Source organism: Lissotriton vulgaris, chromosome 11 (assembly GCF_964263255.1).
Source record: "Lissotriton vulgaris chromosome 11, aLisVul1.2, whole genome shotgun sequence".
Lineage (NCBI taxonomy): Eukaryota > Metazoa > Chordata > Amphibia > Caudata > Salamandridae > Lissotriton > Lissotriton vulgaris.
Window position 1 is genome coordinate 278,125,169 of NC_141699.1, and position 20,752 is coordinate 278,145,920.

Consider the following 20,752-nt stretch of genomic DNA (forward strand, 5'->3'; position numbering starts at 1 on the left):
GTCCCCATAGGAATTGATGAATGAAGGAATTGCCATTAAGAGTAACTACTCTAACAGATGAACACAGAGCATCAGAATTCACAGCCCAAAAGGCAGGGGCAGCTCCACCTCAGGAGTGGAGGAGCGTCGCCCATCTTCAAACACAAATAAATAAAATGGCCTTTTTTATGCCATTTTTTTTATTTGCCACCGTGCCGGCTTGCGCTGTGTACAAGAGCAAGGGTGGGGCTGAATCCGGCAAATGCAGGCTGACAGCACTGGTCTACAGTGTGCATGACGGATTGGCAAGCTGTCTACAGCCATCCTATCCGACATGCACAGTGTAGACCCAGCAATCCAAAGGCTGTGAAGCAGCCTAGAGATTGCTGCCACAGACCCCCAGCCTGAGCGCTGGGCAAGCCTTCTCCCACCAAACCTGGAGCTGCTTTCACGGCATGAAAGCAGCTCCAGGATTGGTTGGAGTTATGTTCCACAAGCAGGAAGAAAGTCCTTACTTTTCATGCTCATGGAAGGGTGCAGCTGTCATGCTCCAACTCTGAATTTATGGCGAGTAGCGCCTTCGCGCCTCACCATTTTTTATCGAAGGTAGCCGACACTGCAGCATAGGCCAGATTAATCGAGGCATTGCAACTCAGAACAAGCACTTATATCCACACAAGATCTTTCAAATCCAGAGATGGGAACACATCCTCACCATTCAGCAGGTAAAAACACCCAGGATTCACGCATGATTATAGGCAATCAGCCATCAGAGACAGCCCTGTTGAAGCATTCATATGCCAAAGGACCTGTTGAATCAAAGGACAGTAAGAAAATCTCACTACCCAACAAATAAATGCCCAGGATCAACCCTCACATCCAATCCCATGAGAAGCTGATGTATCAAGAGACTGCACCAATACCTCACCACCTCAACAAGTAAATGCCCAGGATCAGGCTGCACATCCTGAGAAGTCCTGTTGAATCAAGTGCCTGCACCAAAACCTCAGCACCCCAACAGGTGAGCGCCCAAGACCAACACACACACAGCCCCAGAAAGCCATGATGAATTAACACTGGAGCAAACCTGAAACACCACAGCAGGTAAACACCCAGGGTCAGCATGTACAGCGTTTCGACTGCCGTGAAGCATACCATTGGCGGGCTGAACATGCGGGGCACAAACTGGGCAGTTTTCAGCGGCTGCTGAATTGTCCCGGACAGACCCCGGTGCTCACCAAGATGGCGCCCACCACCCCATGAGTGGCGAGGAACCTTGGGTGCCTGTGAGGGGATCGGGGAGCCTGGGGAATGCCTCGCCACTTCCAGTGTAGCCAAGTCTGCGCACACCGAGCAGCGACACCTGCAGCAGCAACCACTACGGGGCCATTAAGGCGCAGCCTTAGACGGGGATCGGCGCTCGCAGCTGCTGCCATGAGAGCCTTGTGGCCGGCACTGAGGCGCATCTGGTGCCGAGGATCGCGGGGCTCCCTCCATGGAGCCCGGGCCCCGAGGTCCCGCCAGAGCTGGACGTTAACACCGCCTGTGACCCACCTTCTGCTACTTGCACTTCCAGCCGTCTCGCCCTCAGCACAGGGATGCCAAATAACAGTGAGGCGATATGAGGATGCTTCATCTTACAGCCACTCCGCTGCTATTGCCTTTCCGTATTGCCGGGTGCAGTTTCGGGGAGAATCTCGACACTACAGCGTGACGCCCCCGGGCTTTTCTTTGCTGTCTTAACCTGGGCGAGCACGCCTTCCTGGACTGCGTCTCTGGCACTCACGCGGACTTCCACAGACATTTGGAGTGCAGCCTGAGGGGCACTGCTGCCCTTGTGACCCAGAGACTGTGCCTTTGAATATCCTCAGCGACTCTGCCTCCCAATGGCCCCTTAGCGTTTGCCCATCTAATTGACTCGTTTTGGTTTTGGTGGTCCCCCAATCCGTTTCCCTCCTTGCTCCTGTGGCTGCCCCTCTCTGCTCTACTCCTTTATTCATGGACTTCTTTCATTTTTTTTTTCTTCTGCCCTGGCCGCTATTTTGCTGCTGCTCTCGGCCGCTTCTTTCTCCTGCCCCTGCCCCACCATCTTGTCCGTTTCGTCGGCCTTTTCCCTTCTCCCTCGTTTCCCCCTTGACGATCCTCAAATGTTTCTGATTTGCCTTTTTTCCATACCCCAGTATCCTTCCCACCCAATTCTACTATTTGTATATATATATGTATATAGAGATAACTCTATTCTGTAGTATATCCTGTAGACCATTGTACTCTCTACCATTCCTATGTGACGCTTAGAGTTTAACTATTTTTATCGCTTCCTTGAGTGACTCTCTTCCTTGTGTGACTTTACAACTTGTACATTTGCAATTTTTCTGTTTGTATCTTTTATGTAACTAATGTAATCCAAAGTCCTTATGTATTGAAACTGGTTCTTATGTAAAGCGCCTAACACCTTCGGGTAAAGTTCGCGCTATATAAAATGACATTAAATAAATAAATTTAAAAAAAATAAACACAACCCGCTTAACGAAGGAGCTGCACTAAAACTACACCACCGTGACAGGAAACACTGAGTATCAAGAGTAACATCTCCAGAGAAACTGAAGAATTAAGGCACTGCAGCAAAACCCGCCTTTGCGCACACATACACAGGATCCACCAGCCGAGTCCTTGTAGGACCTGATGAATCAAGGTACGACAACAAAACAAAACCACTTTGAAAAAAGAACACCTTGGCTCAGCACACATCTCCGCAGATGCCCTTGTGAGTCAAGGCACTGGACCAAAACAAAACCACCCTGACAGGTATACGTCCAAAGATCAACCGAGGCATCCCCAGAGAACATGACGAATCAAAGCACTGCCACTATGCCACAGTGAGTAGTACTCATCCATGATGCATTGTGGACCACAGCCAAATGAATGCAGGGACTGTAAAAACTCCAACCCGACAGGCACAGGACAAGGACACAGCACCCTGGAAATGTCACCTTTGTGAATTCATTGCTCCTTTGCTTGTCTCTAGTATCAGTGATACACACTCATGAAATGATTTTTGTTTGCAGCTTGAACAAAAGCCAAAATCGGCTTAGGGGCTGCTGTGAAAATGGAAGGGAAGTGGAGAAGTGTGGCTCACGGGTTAGAGGAGGCAGACCCTGATGCAGAGGTCAGACCCGGGACCAGGGTTCAATCCCCAACGTGGCAGGGTCTTGAGCTCAAAATGTCAGTGGACTTGATAATTCTCTCCTTGGTGCCTACTCGAATCATGAGCTCACACTCTGCAACTCTGGGCAATAGCTTGCTTAATCTCCACTACGGCCCCACCGCGATGGGATGCCTGGCTATCACCTTGGGGATGCCTATTAGGGGTTATCTCGCAGAGAAAAGCCAGGACGGGTTCCCAAAGCAAGCGCCTTGAGACCTTACGGTGAAAGGCGCTATATAAGAACGTATGATTTACGATTTAACCCCAACCCTGCAACAGCTCCGGGACTGCTCCACTCGTGTCCCTAAGAAGGCCTGTTTAGCTCAAAGGAAGAGGTTAGAATTCAGGTTATGAGGTTACTTAAATTGGCACAAGAAAGGGACACCATGGCAGGTATTCTTTAGAGTGCACCAGACATAGATCCTTGAAATGTCTTTAACAGTTTCTGAAACGTAAAGTTGGTAAAAAACAGTAATATGTTGTCTACCTCAAAATTGAGGGGACAGTCTTATTATATCTGTGTTTCTCAGTTTTACCATTTTATGAGAATAATTGTATCTAAGGCAGAATTAGAAAAAATAGTGTCAAGGTATAGAGAGGTATTAAAGATTATTAAGTGGATCTTAACTTTCACACGCACATGCGCAATACCATTTCGAGTCATATGGTGTCTGGCAATCAATATGAGTATAGCACAAGAAGAGATATACCCAGCGGAAAGGGAAGGGACGCTAGATATAGATGGTATAAAAAGCTAAAGGAGGAAATATAACCACCCCCTGAGGAGGTGTAAGTGAGACAGGTAGCAGGCTCAGGTCAGAACTTTTGGGAATATCCAGAGGCTTGTGAAAAGTTTTTGCTGGGCCCAGTAGGTGTAAAAAAGCAATACGTGGAACCCGTTTCTTTTGTGGCATTAGCACCCGAACAAATGTTTTTTGCAGTCGCCTGTGATTCGCAAAATCACGTGCTTTCAATAGCAAAATACGGGGCAGATCGGCAAGGCCAGGCGATAATTATCGCTAAGCGCACTTAGCGCTAGAATAATTATCGTCGGCTAACGCTGGTTCCTATCACGGAGATAGCATGCTATCAGCAACGCATATCTCCAATGCGATAGGAATCCAAGCGTTAGCTGGAAAACAGAGTGGTTATCGTTGGAAATCCAGCGGTAATCGCACTGCGACCGGTGATACCTTGCTGATAGGGCAGGGTGTTCTTAGCCAAGTAATCCACCTCCCAATGGATTACATGGCTAAATCAGATTACAAGCAGGCGTAAGGAAAGTAGCGATAACCGTGGTTAACGCTACTTTTCTTATCACTCTGCCTGTTTGCGTGCAGCTTGATAATTGGAGAAATGTCGATTAGCGACATTTCTCCAGTTATTTCGGGGAAGAACGCCCACTTTGTATTTCATTAGAGATGCAAAGTTGGGCGTTGTTGTCACTGGCGCTAAATGAGCAAAACACGCAATAGCGTGTCCTTGCTGATAAGGCAATGAAATTATTGTCGCTTTTCGACTGAAAACGGACGCAAAAGCAGCGATAACTTCATAGCGCCGCCTTGCTGATATGCCCAAGTTTATTTACAATATAAGAAAGTCCTTTTAGGAGATTAGGGAAAGGATCTATTAGAGAGTTGTGACCACGTTTGTGGGAGTAAACCATTGACCAGACATTGACACCTCAAAGGGAGTGCAAGGAAAGCTGCCCCATGTGAAACCTCTTCTCCTTCGGAAATAGTGGAGGCCTGGGCGGGAGAAGGCAGCGGTCATGGCCCCACTGCCTGTTTTCTGCAGTGTCTTTCCAAACAGGATTCGTTTTGTTTTTTAACTAACAACACTCCCATTAATAGACACTGGCTGCTTAAAAAAGTGTTTCCTGTTTTTGGAATGCGTATGCAGAGTAGAATGTCTGCTGTCCTTTTCAGGCCTCCATCCCTCCACTCGGAGCCAACCACAAGGGGGCGCACGTGTGCACTCCCCAATTAATATTCATTAATAATGTCAGGTCATTTTGCAACACCCTGCATGTTTCAGATTTGCCAAGCTACCCATCAGTCCAGTGGTCGCAGCGCAAATTGCATTCCCAATCACAAACCAACCGGTTTGCAAACTAGCACGCCTGCTTTACTGAATAGGAATAGTACACCTACTCCCTAGTTATGTCTGTGACCCATTCACACTCCCTCCTTGTGATGAACCTGAATACCACATGGAGGAGGGGGAGGGCGAGGGTTCATAGACACTATATTACAAATCAGCAAAAAAATACATGGCTTCTTAAGTAGGATGAGAGCCATTCACAGCCATGCTAGTAATCTCAAAAGCGGCTGCCGGGGTAGAGGAGCAAATCACACCGCTGACAGGTCCATATTGTTGTTTGAGACGAGGTGATGATGTTAGAGGCATGTAACAAAGCAGTCTCGTTTTGACTAACGACCCTGTAAGTCAGACTGAAAGGAATCAGATGGGCTGAAGAGGGAACTTTAAACACCAAGTGATCAAGAACCTTAGAGGAAAAACAAGAGCTGCAAGCAGTGGCAGCTGGCATGTACGGAGGGCGGTGCGGCGGGTTCGACAAACATTAGGTAATAAAATAATAACACCTACCTTCCGGGTGCGATGTCCTCCTCGCTCGGTCTTCTCAGGGCAGACTCCAATGCTGGACACAGGAAACTGCATTAACCAATCCTGGAGCCGCTTTGATGCCGCATGAGAGCAGACCCAGGATTGGAGGGAGCAGCCACCTTCGGCACTCCAGAGGACACTGGACTGGAGCCCTATTCTTTCTCTAATCCAGCTGTCTTAGACAGGTTTAAAGTGCACGTCTGGCTGGCCCTCGCAAGATAGCTGGCCAAAGAGACATTCACACTTTAAACTTAAAGAGCACTGCCCATCACTGCTCCACGCTGCTACTGATGGAGCAAGGATTCGCACGTATAGCGCCTTGCTCGTATGCAAAACCCTTGTCTTTAATTGCATAATAATATTAACACCATTGTTCGTCATTTGTGAAGTGGTTTCCCCTACACGCGGGTGTCCCTAGGATGCTTGCTTGTTTGTCTTTTCACGTACTAACGAAGCTTGCACTAAAAATGGCTGCTTTGCCGCAAATTCAGTCTGCGCATGCGTCGGTCATACCCATGTGATGTGACGCACTCGCATTCTGGAGGGATTCTGTGCTCATGCGCATTGATGCTAAATATGGCCGCTTGTCTCTCACCACGCTCTCTGCTTACTGCAGCAGCTTTTAGCCTATCTATTCTTTCGCATTAATCCCTAATGCTATAGTTATTGTAAAAGTAAGGGTTGGTTTTCCTTTATCATGGTATACAGTGCGATCATTTTTATGTATGATTCTAATTTGTTGTCGCTTACTTTTCATGTACCGCGTCTTTGTGGGCTGGGTACTCATGAGCGGAGCCATACTTGAAGCTCTGCTGGGCATCGTCACCTGACCAGAGAAAGTTCCAACTGCGCAGAAGCTAAACCTAGCCAGCTGGCTCCTGAAGCACAATGCGCCTGGGAACATCGCTGGGAATACGGAGTCTCACCTTGAAAGAAGCTATACTGTTGCTACTTACTGTAGACTATCCTGTACTATTGTATTCCATGCATGGGAACGTGAACCAAGGGGGCGGGTATGAAAATTGAATAATTATGATGGGAACGTTGAATTTAGGAGGTGGTAAAGACCACACCACCTCTCCTGACCAATCGCAATATGGGAAACTGTCACTTGCAACATTAGGGGGTGGTCTGAGGGTCCCCAAACAGTATAACTGCCCTAGTTTAGCTTAGGAAAATTGTCCGACTTGTCCGAGTAGCAGACCTGTCACTGACCCTACGATCTCAATAGGTGTTCAAGCCTGAAAAGTGCTGCGGAGCACTTTGTCCATACTTTCCACAAACTCCCAAGGGGTGGAAAATTCTAAGTGCTGGCAAAGCACTTTGCTGGGGAATTCGAAAATCCAATCGGGGTTTCTGGCGGATTACTTGCAGGAGGGGGTAACGCAGGCGTTGCTGTCCGAAGCTGTGGGTGTTGGTCGTACCCTGGGAGGCCCAGTCCTTGATCCGAACCTGAGGGGTATCCTGTCCTTATTCTCCGTGAGTTGTACCTGCTCACAGTCTGGCATTCCTTTTCTGAGGGTCCCTGTCCCCGTCTTCCCAACTGACCCGTGGCCAGGGTTGGTCTTCAATCTGAATTAGGTAAATATAGATTGTGGGTTTGCGTATCTCTTTTTCTCTCTCTCTCTCTCTCTGATCAGTTAAACATTCTTACCTGTGTTATTGCCTTATTGCCATTGAACTTATATGTGCCTGAATTTTAGTTGGTTCCTTCTCTCCCCCTCTCCTTTAGAAATTCATTGATTTTATAAACCATAGCATGTTCCCGTTTTTCCCTTTCCTTTAGTGGTTTGCAGTGAGCTTAGCAAGAATATTCTGAACACTTAGGTTAAGTACATGTTCTAGGTCCCATCCCATTCCTATGTTCTAGTATAACGTTGCAGTGAATAGTATGTGCTAAAACTTCTCCCTGTAGTTTCCCATATATTCTAAATGGTCATATTGTTTGTGCAAAGTTACCTTTTGGTACTGATTTTGATGTTTGATATATTACTCTGTGTATCGCTTATTATTTTGGCTTCTTCACTTTGAAATCTTATATAAAAACTCGAACTTAATCAGGTGTCTGTGGTCATTTTACAAAACTGTGGAAAGTATTTTAAGGATTTTAAGGTGTATTGGATGTTAGGCCTGTCTACTTTTCTTTAACAGCTCCAGGTCCGTCAAGGAATTGCGCCTGTGGTAAGTCGGGTGCATGGTAAGCAGAGGTAAATCCAAACTTGATTACTCCTAGCAGCGTGCAGGAGGAGAAATCCTCACCCAGTTTTCACCCAAACGAAATTAATGTGTTCTTCACGCAGAGGGCCCAGTGCGTGTTAGAGAATTGGTATCCCGGGTGACCTGGGGAAAACTGCGCGCTCTAGCAGTAATTTCTGGCTAGCAGAGGATGGTTTGGACTAGTTGGATTAGGTAGGCAGGATAGTCATAAACAAACCGTGAATACAAAAACGTGCTGCTGATTGTTACTGTATTTTTACAATATTTTTGAAATGTGTTTTTATATGTAAATGTTCATGAATTTGCATTGCTGTTATAAATACTGCATGTTGAATTAACCCAGAATTGTTTGTAAATGTTCAGTGTAGTCTGAATCCCCGGGGAAGTATTTTAGCTAACGGTGAGTAGAATCCGGTTAGCTGTTGAAGTCACTAGGTTTGAGATATTAGTGCAGGGTTAAGGATAACTGGAAGCACTAATTAGGACCTTTGTTTCTGGAGTGAATGATAGCTACGAGTCCATTATAAAACTTTCATTGCGATATCACCTAGTAAGGGTCGCATACGGGAGGAGTAATAGGGTCTCCGAGGCTTGTCTGGTAAGTAAAATAGTTCGCTGGTGAAATCCTGGCTCAGTACATATCCCCGATCAAGGTGGATGAGTCAGAAGAATAACGGGTTCTATGTTACTAGTGTGTAGGGACAGGCAAAGAAGTCTATCCAGAGTGAATGAAAAGTAGACAGAAGTGGTTTACTAGTAGCGAAAGAAAAGTCTTTTCTCTCTTTAGAACACTCAGACATAGTGGCAAACGTTGTGTATTGTTAACTAAAACCTGCACTCGCACTTTAGAGAGAGTAAAAAGTTTCCGTTACCTTGTGAAGGCGGGAGTCAGTCGGAGAGCTGCTCTGACGTCACTCCGTGCCGCGCTGGTATTGGTCAGGACAGCGGGCGTGTAGCGGAGCTGAATTTGTGAAGGAGGGGTGAGTGCCGAAACGGGAGACTCTGTCTTGCGAAAAGGCCGCGCACCCATTGGTTGACCGTAGTTGTATTCTCTGACCTGATTGGGTGGCGCGAAATAAAAGTCGCGCTAGCATTGGAAGCACGAAAGTAAACAAAATTAATCAAGCCGAGTTAGAAGCGAGTCTGGAGAGTTGTATGTGGTATCCAGACTTCATACCGAATCCAAAGTACCTAGGATTTCATAAGGATCAGCTTATACGAGGTAGACCGCACATGATGTATGGAATAAAGAGAAAATTGTCATTTTCGGATAAAGTGAAGAACTTTTTCAAAACTGACAAACCCATTAGAACGAGAGAAGGCGTACTCATTCCCCCGCCAAATACCCCTGCCTCTTTTATGATGTTTGATAAAGGGTATCACACTTGTCTCTGGCTAGAAAATTGGGCAAAGTATACTGTAGATGACGGAGTCCTGGCATTCCCTGTTGAAGGTACATTTAATGGTCGGATCCTGTTTAACTTAAGGACCCGCATGAATGAGTTACACCGTAGACCTAGGTTGACCCAGTACGAAGCTTTGGAGGAATGGGAGATTGAGGCTGCAGAGCGAGATAAACCACGAATGGATAAGGGAGTGAGTAGGTGGTATCCCAGACTTCCAACGCCAACCAAAGAGCAGAAAATGAAACAGTGGAGGCAGTCTATGTTAACTGAAGGGCTGTTCCCCATGATGGGAGTATTAGAGGAGAAAAGAGGAAAATGTAAAGCAAAAACCCATCACCTAGCACCGATGGGGGATGTAGAAGATGAACACCTGGAAGACTTGTTAATGAAGGATCCACCTCCCTATGTAGCGGAATCAGATTCGGTGCATTCCCAAAGTTCTGTTACCAATTGCCCCCGGAGTGGGAGGGAAAGTGATACAGACAGGACAGCTACAAGCAGTAAGCATAGTGGAAGGGATGAGTTTTGCAGACCTAAGTCCACAATCCCGAATTATCAACCATTCGGGGAAAGTCCCCCTCGATTGGTTACCCCGACTGCCCCGAGTATTTATCCATCCTTAGTACCCCAGGTATTACATGGCAATACTGCTGAAAGGGGGTTGCAGGAAAAGGAGAGAGAAGTCCTGACTAGACAGCGAGAGGACTTAGCCAGAACCATTGCACAGATGCATCCCCATCCTGAGGCCTTGACCATTCCGGTAACTATTGGTCCTGCTATCCCAATGTATAAAAATGACTTGATTAGTCCCCTTCCTCCTGTCATCACCCCAATGCTGCCTACTACTAGCTTCCAGACCCCGAGGAAAGAAGTATTCATAGATGAGGATCAGGAAAGCGAGTGTGAATCTGGAAGTTTAATGGATTTGCCCATAAGGGAGCCGAGGGCCAGTATAGTAGGGGCAAGAAGTCAGCCTAGACCAAAGGAAGTGGTGATTGAAAGTGCATCTGGAATCAGGAACGCCTCTTTAGTTTCCCCTGAAGAATTAGACAGGTGGACAAAGGAGATAGAGAAAGAGACCACTTCTCAACCTAAAACATTGGAAATATATAAATTAAGAATAGAAATAGAAGAAATGATGGCTGGGAACGTGGGAGTTGAGCGCCTGAGCTCGTATAATGAAGCAGAGTTACTATTCATCAGTAAAAATCTTACCCGGAGTGCTAGGGTGCTCCACGAAAAGATAATGGATGCGGCCACAGAAATGGGAGTTGATGTTAGTCGCTCCAAAATCCTTCAGAAACCCTACAGAGTGGACTTTTCAGACAAGGACTTAGAAAGCCTGAATGTGATGGGGAAACAGATCCAAGTAAAGGAATTGTTGAAACTCCTGCAGAAATGGGGCGAAGTGGGGAAGTGGAGAACAAGGTGGGCAAAGAAGAAGGAAGGCAGCAGGGCTGGGTCAGTAACTTCAGAATTCGTATTAAAGGAAGTAACCCCAACAGAAAAATTGTGTCCCATGAGAGAGGTCCCGGGAGGGAAGTACGTCCATGTCCCTTGGTCCAGGCAAGACATTGTGTCATTTACAAATGACTTCCCGAAATTACGCGAGAAACCAGTTGACTGGTACCGACAGGTAGAGCGTTTCATAAAAGTTCAGAAATGCCTGCTGAAAGACCTGGATGGGTTTTTCGATATTGTGGTCCCTGTAGATCTGTGGACGGAATGTAAAATAGAGATTGATTGGCCTAGTGATGAATATCCCAGAGATGAGAGAACGGGAGCCCCTTCACCGGATGTAATGAGGAAATATGACCAGGTCATACAGTATCTTAAGAAAAAGGTGCCAGCCAAAGAGACAGATTGGACCCGAATAGATAGAACAACCCAAGAACGTGATGAGACAGTTCATTCATTTTACGAAAGGTTACTACAGGTATTCAAAACTTACAGTGGTATTGATAATGTGGACATGAAAGACATGACCCATTTCAGTTACAGATTTGTGCTAGGATTAAGGCCTGAAATATCACAATGGATTCGAGATAACAAAATCAGTTGGCAGGGAAAGCCCATAGATGATGTCCTGAAATATGCAAAATACTGCGAAGATGAAATTGAAAATAAAAAGAAAGCCCTCAAGGAAAAGGTGATGTGGGCACAGGTAAAATTAGCCGAACAGCAAGAAAAACAGTTAAGTAAAATGACTTCTGATAATAATGTTCCGAATACCAATTCTGGGGGGGGAGGAAAGCCCAGACCTAAAATGAGTCGTGAGGAGGCCATGAAAAAGTTTCCGTGCCATGGGTGCGGCCAGATGGGGCATTGGAGAGACGAGTGTCCACACCTACAGGCCGGTAATGCTCCTGTAAATGGCTTAAATCCACAGGTACCGAAAGAGGGGACAAGGAAAACCCAGCAACAGGTAAAATTACCTCCAGTACCTCGCGCTCCTAGACAGAATTTTAAGAGTCAGGGTCAGCAGAATGAGAGGGCGGAAGTATGGGAGGTTGAGAGTGAAAGAAATGCAGTCATTCCACAGTACCTGCTAAGTGATACCTTCCTTTGTGAAGATCAAGATTGACGGGGCCTGAGAGGGGAGGATGAGGAGTGCGTACTTGGCGCCTCCTTACCGGTAGACCAGACTGGACCATACATTGAAGGAAAGGTTGAAGGCAAAGACGTCACCTTTCTGTTGGACACTGGTGCTACCAGATCCACTGTAAGAACAGTGGATGTTCCTAACCTACCCCTCTCGGGAGAAGCGATCCAAGTAGTGGGCGTATCAAATCAGATAATAAGTACCCCTGTAACTGAACCAATGGAGATTTCTATAGGAAATTTCAAGGAAATGCACAGATTTGTGGTCTGTGATTCCAGTCCTGTAAATCTACTAGGACGTGATTTGTTGTGCAAGATGCGTTGTACCATTTATTGCACACCAAATGGCGTCGAAATTCAGACCCCCGATGAAGATGGCCTGTACAAACTGATGTTAGTCAGACAAGATGCTGACATTAAGCCTTTGACAATTGAGGACTTACCTGAGGAACTCCAGCTAAGGGTAGTACCCGAAGTGTGGGATTTCACAGGAAAAGATGTAGGCCTGATGGCAAATGTGGACCCGGTTAAAGTAACAATAAAAACAAATGCTGTATACCCCAAAACCAGGCAGTACAAAATGAGTGCAGAAGTGAAGGCAGGAGTAGCGACTGAAATCACGAGGCTGCTAGAAGCAGAAATAATAGAGGAAGTGCTGAGCAGCCCCTGTAATTCGCCTATCATTGGGATCAAAAAGCCTAGTGGGAAGTACCGGGTGGTGCAAGATTTGCGCAAGGTAAACCAAATTGTTGTGCCTTGCTGTCCTATTGTACCCAACCCTGCAGTGATACTCTACCAGATTCCTTGGAACGCAGAATGGTTCACTGTCATCGATCTGTGCCACGCATTCTTTTCCATCCCATTGCATCCAGAAAGCAAGTTCCCTTTCAGTTTCGAATTCGACAGTCGTATCTATGTCTGGAATCGTGTCCCTCAAGGGTACACTGAAAGTCCATCGATTTTCAACCAGATACTGAAAAAGTGCCTTGAATCCCTAGTGCTGCCGAGAGAGTCTGTTTTGGTGCAGTACATAGATGACCTGTTAGTGGCATCTAAAACCCAGTCCGACTGTGTCACCGACACAATTGCCTTGCTGAATCACCTAGGAAAAGGAGGACATAAAGTGTCGCCTGACAAATTACAATTCTGTAAAAACTCAGTAAAATATCTGGGGCACCAGATAGAAAAGGGAATCAGGAAGGTCACTGCCGAAAGGATCAAGATAATTAGAGCAATGGAACTGCCCACGACCCAGAAAGAGGTGAGAATGTTCTTGGGAGTTGTGGGTTACTGCAGGCAATGGATTGCAGGATTTGCGGCTCTAGCCCGACCCCTGATAAATATGACAAAGAAAGGAGTGGAAGATCCCGTCCATTGGGACAGTGAGAGCATGAATGCTTGGGTAACTCTGAGAAACTGTCTGTGTACCGCACCTGCATTGGGTATGCCTGAGTACAATAAACCCTTTGAACTGTTCTGTGACACAAGAGAGAATTGTGCTCTTTCAGTCCTGACTCAGGAGCACGGATCAGTCAGGAGACCAGTAGCCTACTTTTCAGCCACCCTAGATCCAGTGGCCGCTGGATTGCCTGGCTGCTTAAAAGCCGTTGCTGCTACTTGCGTCAGCCTGGAACAGAGTGAGGGCATTGTCATGGGACATCCCGTCACTGTCTATGTTCCTCATTCTGTTGTCATCCTACTGACTAGAACTAGGACCCAGTACCTCACACCTAGTCGGCTGACTAAGTATGAGAGAATTTTGATTGGTGCTGAAAATGTAACTATCTCCCGGTGCAATGTCCTAAATCCTGCGACACTGTTACCTGTCCCTCTGGATGCAGAATCGGATGAGGGTGGGGAACATAATTGCATCGATCTGACTGAATATAGCACCAAGCCCCGTCCTGACATTCGTGAAATAGCACTACGGGACGGGGATAAAACAATGTTTGTGGATGGCTCGTGTTTGAGACATGAGAGTGGGAGTCTGAGTGCTGCCTATGCTGTGGTTACTCTGACAGGAGTCGTCGAGGCATCTTACATGCGCGAGGTGAAATCTGCACAAGTGGCGGAGCTTATAGCGTTAACCCGAGCATGCAAGAGGGGAAAAAGCAAAAGAATTACTGTTTACACAGACAGTCAGTACTGTTTCGGGGTTGTTCATGACTTCGGCCAATTGTGGTTGCAAAGAGAATTCATGACTTCCTCTGGCACACCTATCCGAAATGGGAAAGTAGTGCATAACTTACTGGAAGCCATCCAATTACCCAAAGAATTGGCTGTGGTCAAGTGTGCGGCTCACAGATCTGGAAATGATGATGTGACTGCCGGTAATAGGTACGCTGACCAAATTGCACAGTTTTGTGCCCGACACCAGATGTCCCTACAAATTGCCCGGTGGGATGGAACCAGCTGCCAACTTATGTTGTTTGATAATGTGTCAACGTGGGAAGAATTAAGAGAGATACAACAAGCCACAGACAGGCAAGAAAAAGGCAGGTGGGCCGCAAAAGAGTGCGAGTTGCGAGAAGATGGTGTGGTGGTAAACCCGGCTGGGATGCCTGTGCTGCCTGATAGCTTGATCGACCCCATGGTCAGAATGATACATGAGCCAACACATATGGGAAGAGATGCGATGTGTCGGGTGTTTGAACAAGTGTTCTGCAATCCAAAGTTCAGGGACCAGGCGGACAGGCTTTGCCAGAGGTGCCTAGTGTGTCAGCAATTCAATGCAGGAAAGAAGACTGTAGTGAAACAGAGTAATATTGGAAAGGCAGTAGGTCCCTTCGTTAGAATACAGGCAGACTTCATAACCATGCCCAGATGCAAAGGATATAGATATGTCTTAGTCATAGTATGTCTATTCTCCAGGTGGGTGGAAGCATATCCAGCTAAGAAAAATGACGCTATCACCACAGCAAAATTGTTGCTCAGGGAGTTGATACCTAGGTATGGGATCCCAGAGACGATCGAAACGGACCAAGGTGGGCATTTTGCCAACGATGTCCTATTGGAACTCTGTAGAGCATTCAAAATGAAGCAAAGACTGCACTGTGCCTACCACCCAGAGGCTTCTGGGGTAGTGGAACAAATAAATGGCACTCTGAAGTCCAGACTGGGGAAAATGTGTGATTCCACAAAAATGAACTGGATAGAAGCTTTACCCCTGGTGCTGATGAGTCTGAGAAGTATCCCGAATCGAAAGACTGGCCTGAGTCCCCATGAAGTGTTGATGGGAAGAGTGATGCGCCAGGCATGGGTACCCGGAAACAAACTGCTAAGCATTTCTGATGATATGGTGCTAGAATACTGCAAGCAGCTGGGTGACCAAGTGCGTTCTCTCTCTCAGCAGATTGGAGAGACTGAAGACGAGTGGCCAAAGACTCCAGCACACAACCTGCAGCCAGGAGACTGGGTGGTGTTAAAGAAACACACCCGGAGCAGCTGCTTGAAGCCAAAGTGGGGAAAGCGACGACAAGTGATCCTCGTCACTACCACTGCTGTGAAGTGCGCTGGTGTACCGAAGTGGATCCACGCCAGCCACACAAAGCGGGTATCTGGAGAAAACGCGACTGGAGCTGAAGGCAGCACAGCTGAAGAGACCTCCGAGGAAGAGAGTCCGGAGCTAGCTGACATCGAACTGCCGAGCACAAGTCAAGACGTTGAATGGTATCCCGCCGACGAACCAGTTCATGATCCAATACGAACAAGGAAATATTCCTACTTAGACAGTGAGTGGGATAGTCCAGGTGAGTCAGAATTAGAAGGAGCAGGTCAGGTCAACGAAAGCCACAACACACCTGATCAGGACATAGGCCAAGTAGGGTCAGATCAAGATCTCGAGACTCCTCCTGGAACTCCGGAGCCGAGAAAGGGACAGTTAGAAATTAGGGCTGACGTTCATGCAGAAGAAAACGAAGAGATCGAAGAGCATGAACAGGAGCAGATAGAACTAGATCAAAATGCTCAGACAACGAAAACAACAGTAACCAGAAATAAAAAGAAAGTGCGATTTGAATCTGAGCAGGGACAGATTAGCGACCAGGCAGAAGAGATAGATGAAAGACCTGGAACTAGTCAGACAGGCAGGGAATCAGAAGTGCCACAACAAAAAGTGAAAAGAGTGCACGAGGAAGGAGAAGTCTCCTCAACCACTGGGAGGCACGGAGGAAGAAGTACACCTCGGTACGTCAAAAGACTAAGGCTCAGACTAAAGACAGTCGAAGAAAACGATAAAGACCGAAAAAGGGCTTTAAGTGAAAGGAATGCAGCCCAAGGCAAGTCGCTGAGAAAGAGCGACAGAATAAAGAAACAGAACCGACTGTATCGGAGCCCTGAGTGGACGTACTTTGTGTTGGAAGAAATTGACGAGCCTCACCACAGTGGCAACAGTGACAACGAGTCCATTGCTGATCGGAGTTCGGACGAAGACCCTCCTTAAGTGAGCCCTGAAGTGAGCCTTTGGTGCAAAGAAACGAAGAGGGGTAGCAAAAGCCACCTGTAAGCTAAAATGTCTGATCCGAGTGTCTCTGGGAGATCCCGCTGTGGGTGTCTCAAAACCTGTTGTAAGATATGCTTGTGTAGTGTAGCTATGCTAATAGTAATGTGGATAGGACTAACAGTTTTTCTACCTTTTATGATAAGTAAGAATCCTAACTTGTCCCCTACTGAACCCGAAGTAGTAGATGTAGGAGTTGTACCGACTGCAGAAACACCACGAAGACTAGAAAGACGCGACAAAAGAGTAGGACTGACACACACACGACCTGATTTAGAAGCACCAGATGAGGATGGACTACACTTTCACAAAATGAAGAACAGGACGCACTTAAATGTTTTTGCTAACTTGTTAGTGCATTATGTAGAAGCTATGGAAATAGAGGACTGTTATGTCTGCATGAAGCTGCCAACTTCAGTGGCTGAAGGCGTGACATACCACCATCTACCTTTGACCTATGGAATATCCTGTAGTATATTAGCTAGCTTTTTCTATAGAAGCTCCTTGCAGTACTATTATTCGAATGAGGACGTAGTATTTTCTGAACTTCCCATTAGAAGACATTTGAACCGTGTACATACTACAAGTGACGTGACCCGCTATATGGGAGAATATTTCCTGACTATAGGTAGCATAGACTTAGATCAAGCAAGAGAAGACAACCTGACCTGTTCTCTGCAAGAGCAGGAAAAGATGTTTATAAAGATGGCAGATCGAAGGAGAGAAAAGTTTCAGAAGAAGGCAAATGACGAGAAGGAAAGAGTTCCTAGGTGGGCTGAGCACATGGATAACACCTCAGAAGGCGAAGCCAGTCCTGCCTTGTTGCTGGATTTTGAAGGAAAAGGGAAACTTTGTATCCATAGGGAAAAGACAGAGTACTATAACAATGTATTCATCGGTTCCAGCGAGTGTGAACATAATTATAAGGTAATCGGAGGTTGGGGTTTCAAAAATGGGTCAGAACCTGTGTTTCCCGGAATATATTATATATGTGGGTACAAGGCTTATTTCAAATTGCCGGATCACTGGTATGGAAGCTGCTACTTTGGCATTGTTTTCCCGAAAATATACCATGTGAGCAATGCAGCTGGAAGCGATGATGAAACTAATGGCTTAGTGCGTAGTAGACGCGAAAGTGTAGGCGAAATTGTAGGTGATATTTTTAGTGCACTGATACCTGGAATGGGGGTAGTTCTGAACACCCATAGAATCTGCAAATTGTCTACAGTAGTGGACCGGTTATCAACGGACACTGCTGCTGGTTTCCTGCTGGTCAATACTGAAATGGTTGCGATCAGATCAATGGTTTTACAAAACCGTCTTGCCCTTGACACCCTATTAGCAAAAGAGGGCGGAGTCTGTAGAATGCTGAGAGCGCAACATTGTTGCACCTACATTCCTGATAAGAGTATCGAATTAAAACAATATGTGAAGAACATAACTAATCTGGAAAAGGAACTCAAACCATTAGAGGTTGACAGTGCCTGGACGAGACTGACTGGAGGTCTCTCCTCTATAGGTAGTTGGTTTACTAATCTAGGTAGAAATATTTTGTGGAAAATACTGATGCCAATAGTCATAATAGGTGTGATTGTATTGATCATTTTTATCTGCTGCAAATGTCAGAAGTGTAAAAAGAAATATACAGTAAATCCGAGGGGGGTGAAAAGAAACATTGATGAGCTAGAATTAGAAGAGCTGAAGAGTGCAATTTATAAAAAGGCGAAAAATCACCACTCTCATAGGGAAGCTGAAAGAAAACTAAACAATAAGTTTATTGAAATCGAAATGGACGATATGAATGAATGAGAAAAGTTGGCATCTGTTTCCTTCATGTAGTGATGATAGTAAATATCATCAAAGAGGGGATTGATGGAGCAAGGATTCGCACGTATAGCGCCTTGCTCGTATGCAAAACCCTTGTCTTTAATTGCATAATAATATTAACACCATTGTTCGTCATTTGTGAAGTGGTTTCCCCTACACGCGGGTGTCCCTAGGATGCTTGCTTGTTTGTCTTTTCACGTACTAACGAAGCTTGCACTAAAAATGGCTGCTTTGCCGCAAATTCAGTCTGCGCATGCGTCGGTCATACCCATGTGATGTGACGCACTCGCATTCTGGAGGGATTCTGTGCTCATGCGCATTGATGCTAAATATGGCCGCTTGTCTCTCACCACGCTCTCTGCTTACTGCAGCAGCTTTTAGCCTATCTATTCTTTCGCATTAATCCCTAATGCTATAGTTATTGTAAAAGTAAGGGTTGGTTTTCCTTTATCATGGTATACAGTGCGATCATTTTTATGTATGATTCTAATTTGTTGTCGCTTACTTTTCATGTACCGCGTCTTTGTGGGCTGGGTACTCATGAGCGGAGCCATACTTGAAGCTCTGCTGGGCATCGTCACCTGACCAGAGAAAGTTCCAACTGCGCAGAAGCTAAACCTAGCCAGCTGGCTCCTGAAGCACAATGCGCCTGGGAACATCGCTGGGAATACGGAGTCTCACCTTGAAAGAAGCTATACTGTTGCTACTTACTGTAGACTATCCTGTACTATTGTATTCCATGCATGGGAACGTGAACCAAGGGGGCGGGTATGAAAATTGAATAATTATGATGGGAACGTTGAATTTAGGAGGTGGTAAAGACCACACCACCTCTCCTGACCAATCGCAATATGGGAAACTGTCACTTGCAACATTAGGGGGTGGTCTGAGGGTCCCCAAAACAGTATAACTGCCCTAGTTTAGCTTAGGAAAATTGTCCGACTTGTCCGAGTAGCAGACCTGTCACTGACCCTACGATCTCAATAGGTGTTCAAGCCTGAAAAGTGCTGCGGAGCACTTTGTCCATACTTTCCACAAACTCCCAAGGGGTGGAAAATTCTAAGTGCTGGCAAAGCACTTTGCTGGGGAATTCGAAAATCCAATCGGGGTTTCTGGCGGATTACTTGCAGGAGGGGGTAACGCAGGCGTTGCTGTCCGAAGCTGTGGGTGTTGGTCGTACCCTGGGAGGCCCAGTCCTTGATCCGAACCTGAGGGGTATCCTGTCCTTATTCTCCGTGAGTTGTACCTGCTCACAGTCTGGCATTCCTTTTCTGAGGGTCCCTGTCCCCGTCTTCCCAACTGACCCGTGGCCAGGGTTGGTCTTCAATCTGAATTAGGTAAATATAGATTGTGGGTTTGCGTATCTCTTTTTCTCTCTCTCTCTCTCTCTGATCAGTTAAACATTCTTACCTGTGTTATTGCCTTATTGCCATTGAACTTATATGTGCCTGAATTTTAGTTGGTTCCTTCTCTCCCCCTCTCCTTTAGAAATTCATTGATTTTATAAACCATAGCATGTTCCCGTTTTTCCCTTTCCTTTAGTGGTTTGCAGTGAGCTTAGCAAGAATATTCTGAACACTTAGGTTAAGTACATGTTCTAGGTCCCATCCCATTCCTATGTTCTAGTATAACGTTGCAGTGAATAGTATGTGCTAAAACTTCTCCCTGTAGTTTCCCATATATTCTAAATGGTCATATTGTTTGTGCAAAGTTACCTTTTGGTACTGATTTTGATGTTTGATATATTACTCTGTGTATCGCTTATTATTTTGGCTTCTTCACTTTGAAATCTTATATAAAAACTCGAACTTAATCAGGTGTCTGTGGTCATTTTACAAAACTGTGGAAAGTATTTTAAGGATTTTAAGGTGTATTGGATGTTAGGCCTGTCTACTTTTCTTTAACAGCTCCAGGTCCGTCAAGGAATTGCGCCTGTGGTAAGTCGGGTGCATGGTAAGCAGAGGTAAATCCAAACTTGATTACTCCTAGCAGCGTGCAGGAGGAGAAATCCTCACCCAGTTTTCACCCAAACGAAATTAATGTGTTCTTCACGCAGAGGGCCCAGTGCGTGTTAGAGAATTGGTATCCCGGGTGACCTGGGGAAAACTGCGCGCTCTAGCACTACCACCAGCCAGCAGCAGGCCTGCCCCCCCCGTCCTGACGCTCGGCTTGATACCGGTTTATTGAAAAATTCAAGGCTAATAAATTAACTTTATTACCATTTTATTTTTCATCGTTGGGGCGATTTAGTAAGTGGGGCGATGCTCCTCTGCCTAAACGGAGAAGCCGCCCTTGGCTGCAAGAAAGACCAAGATTCAAACTGTGAGAGGGGATCAGATATTGTGTTCTTGGTAGCTGTGGTGCAACAGATGACTAAAATCAATGAAGATG

At 46.1% G+C, this 20,752-nt stretch overlaps 1 protein-coding gene across 1 annotated transcript in view; it reads right to left on the reverse strand.

Annotated features, from left to right (window-relative positions):
* RASAL1 (RAS protein activator like 1) overlaps positions 1 to 20,752 on the reverse strand; it is an 871,242-nt gene that overhangs the window by 158,425 nt on the left and 692,065 nt on the right. The window lies entirely within an intron of this gene.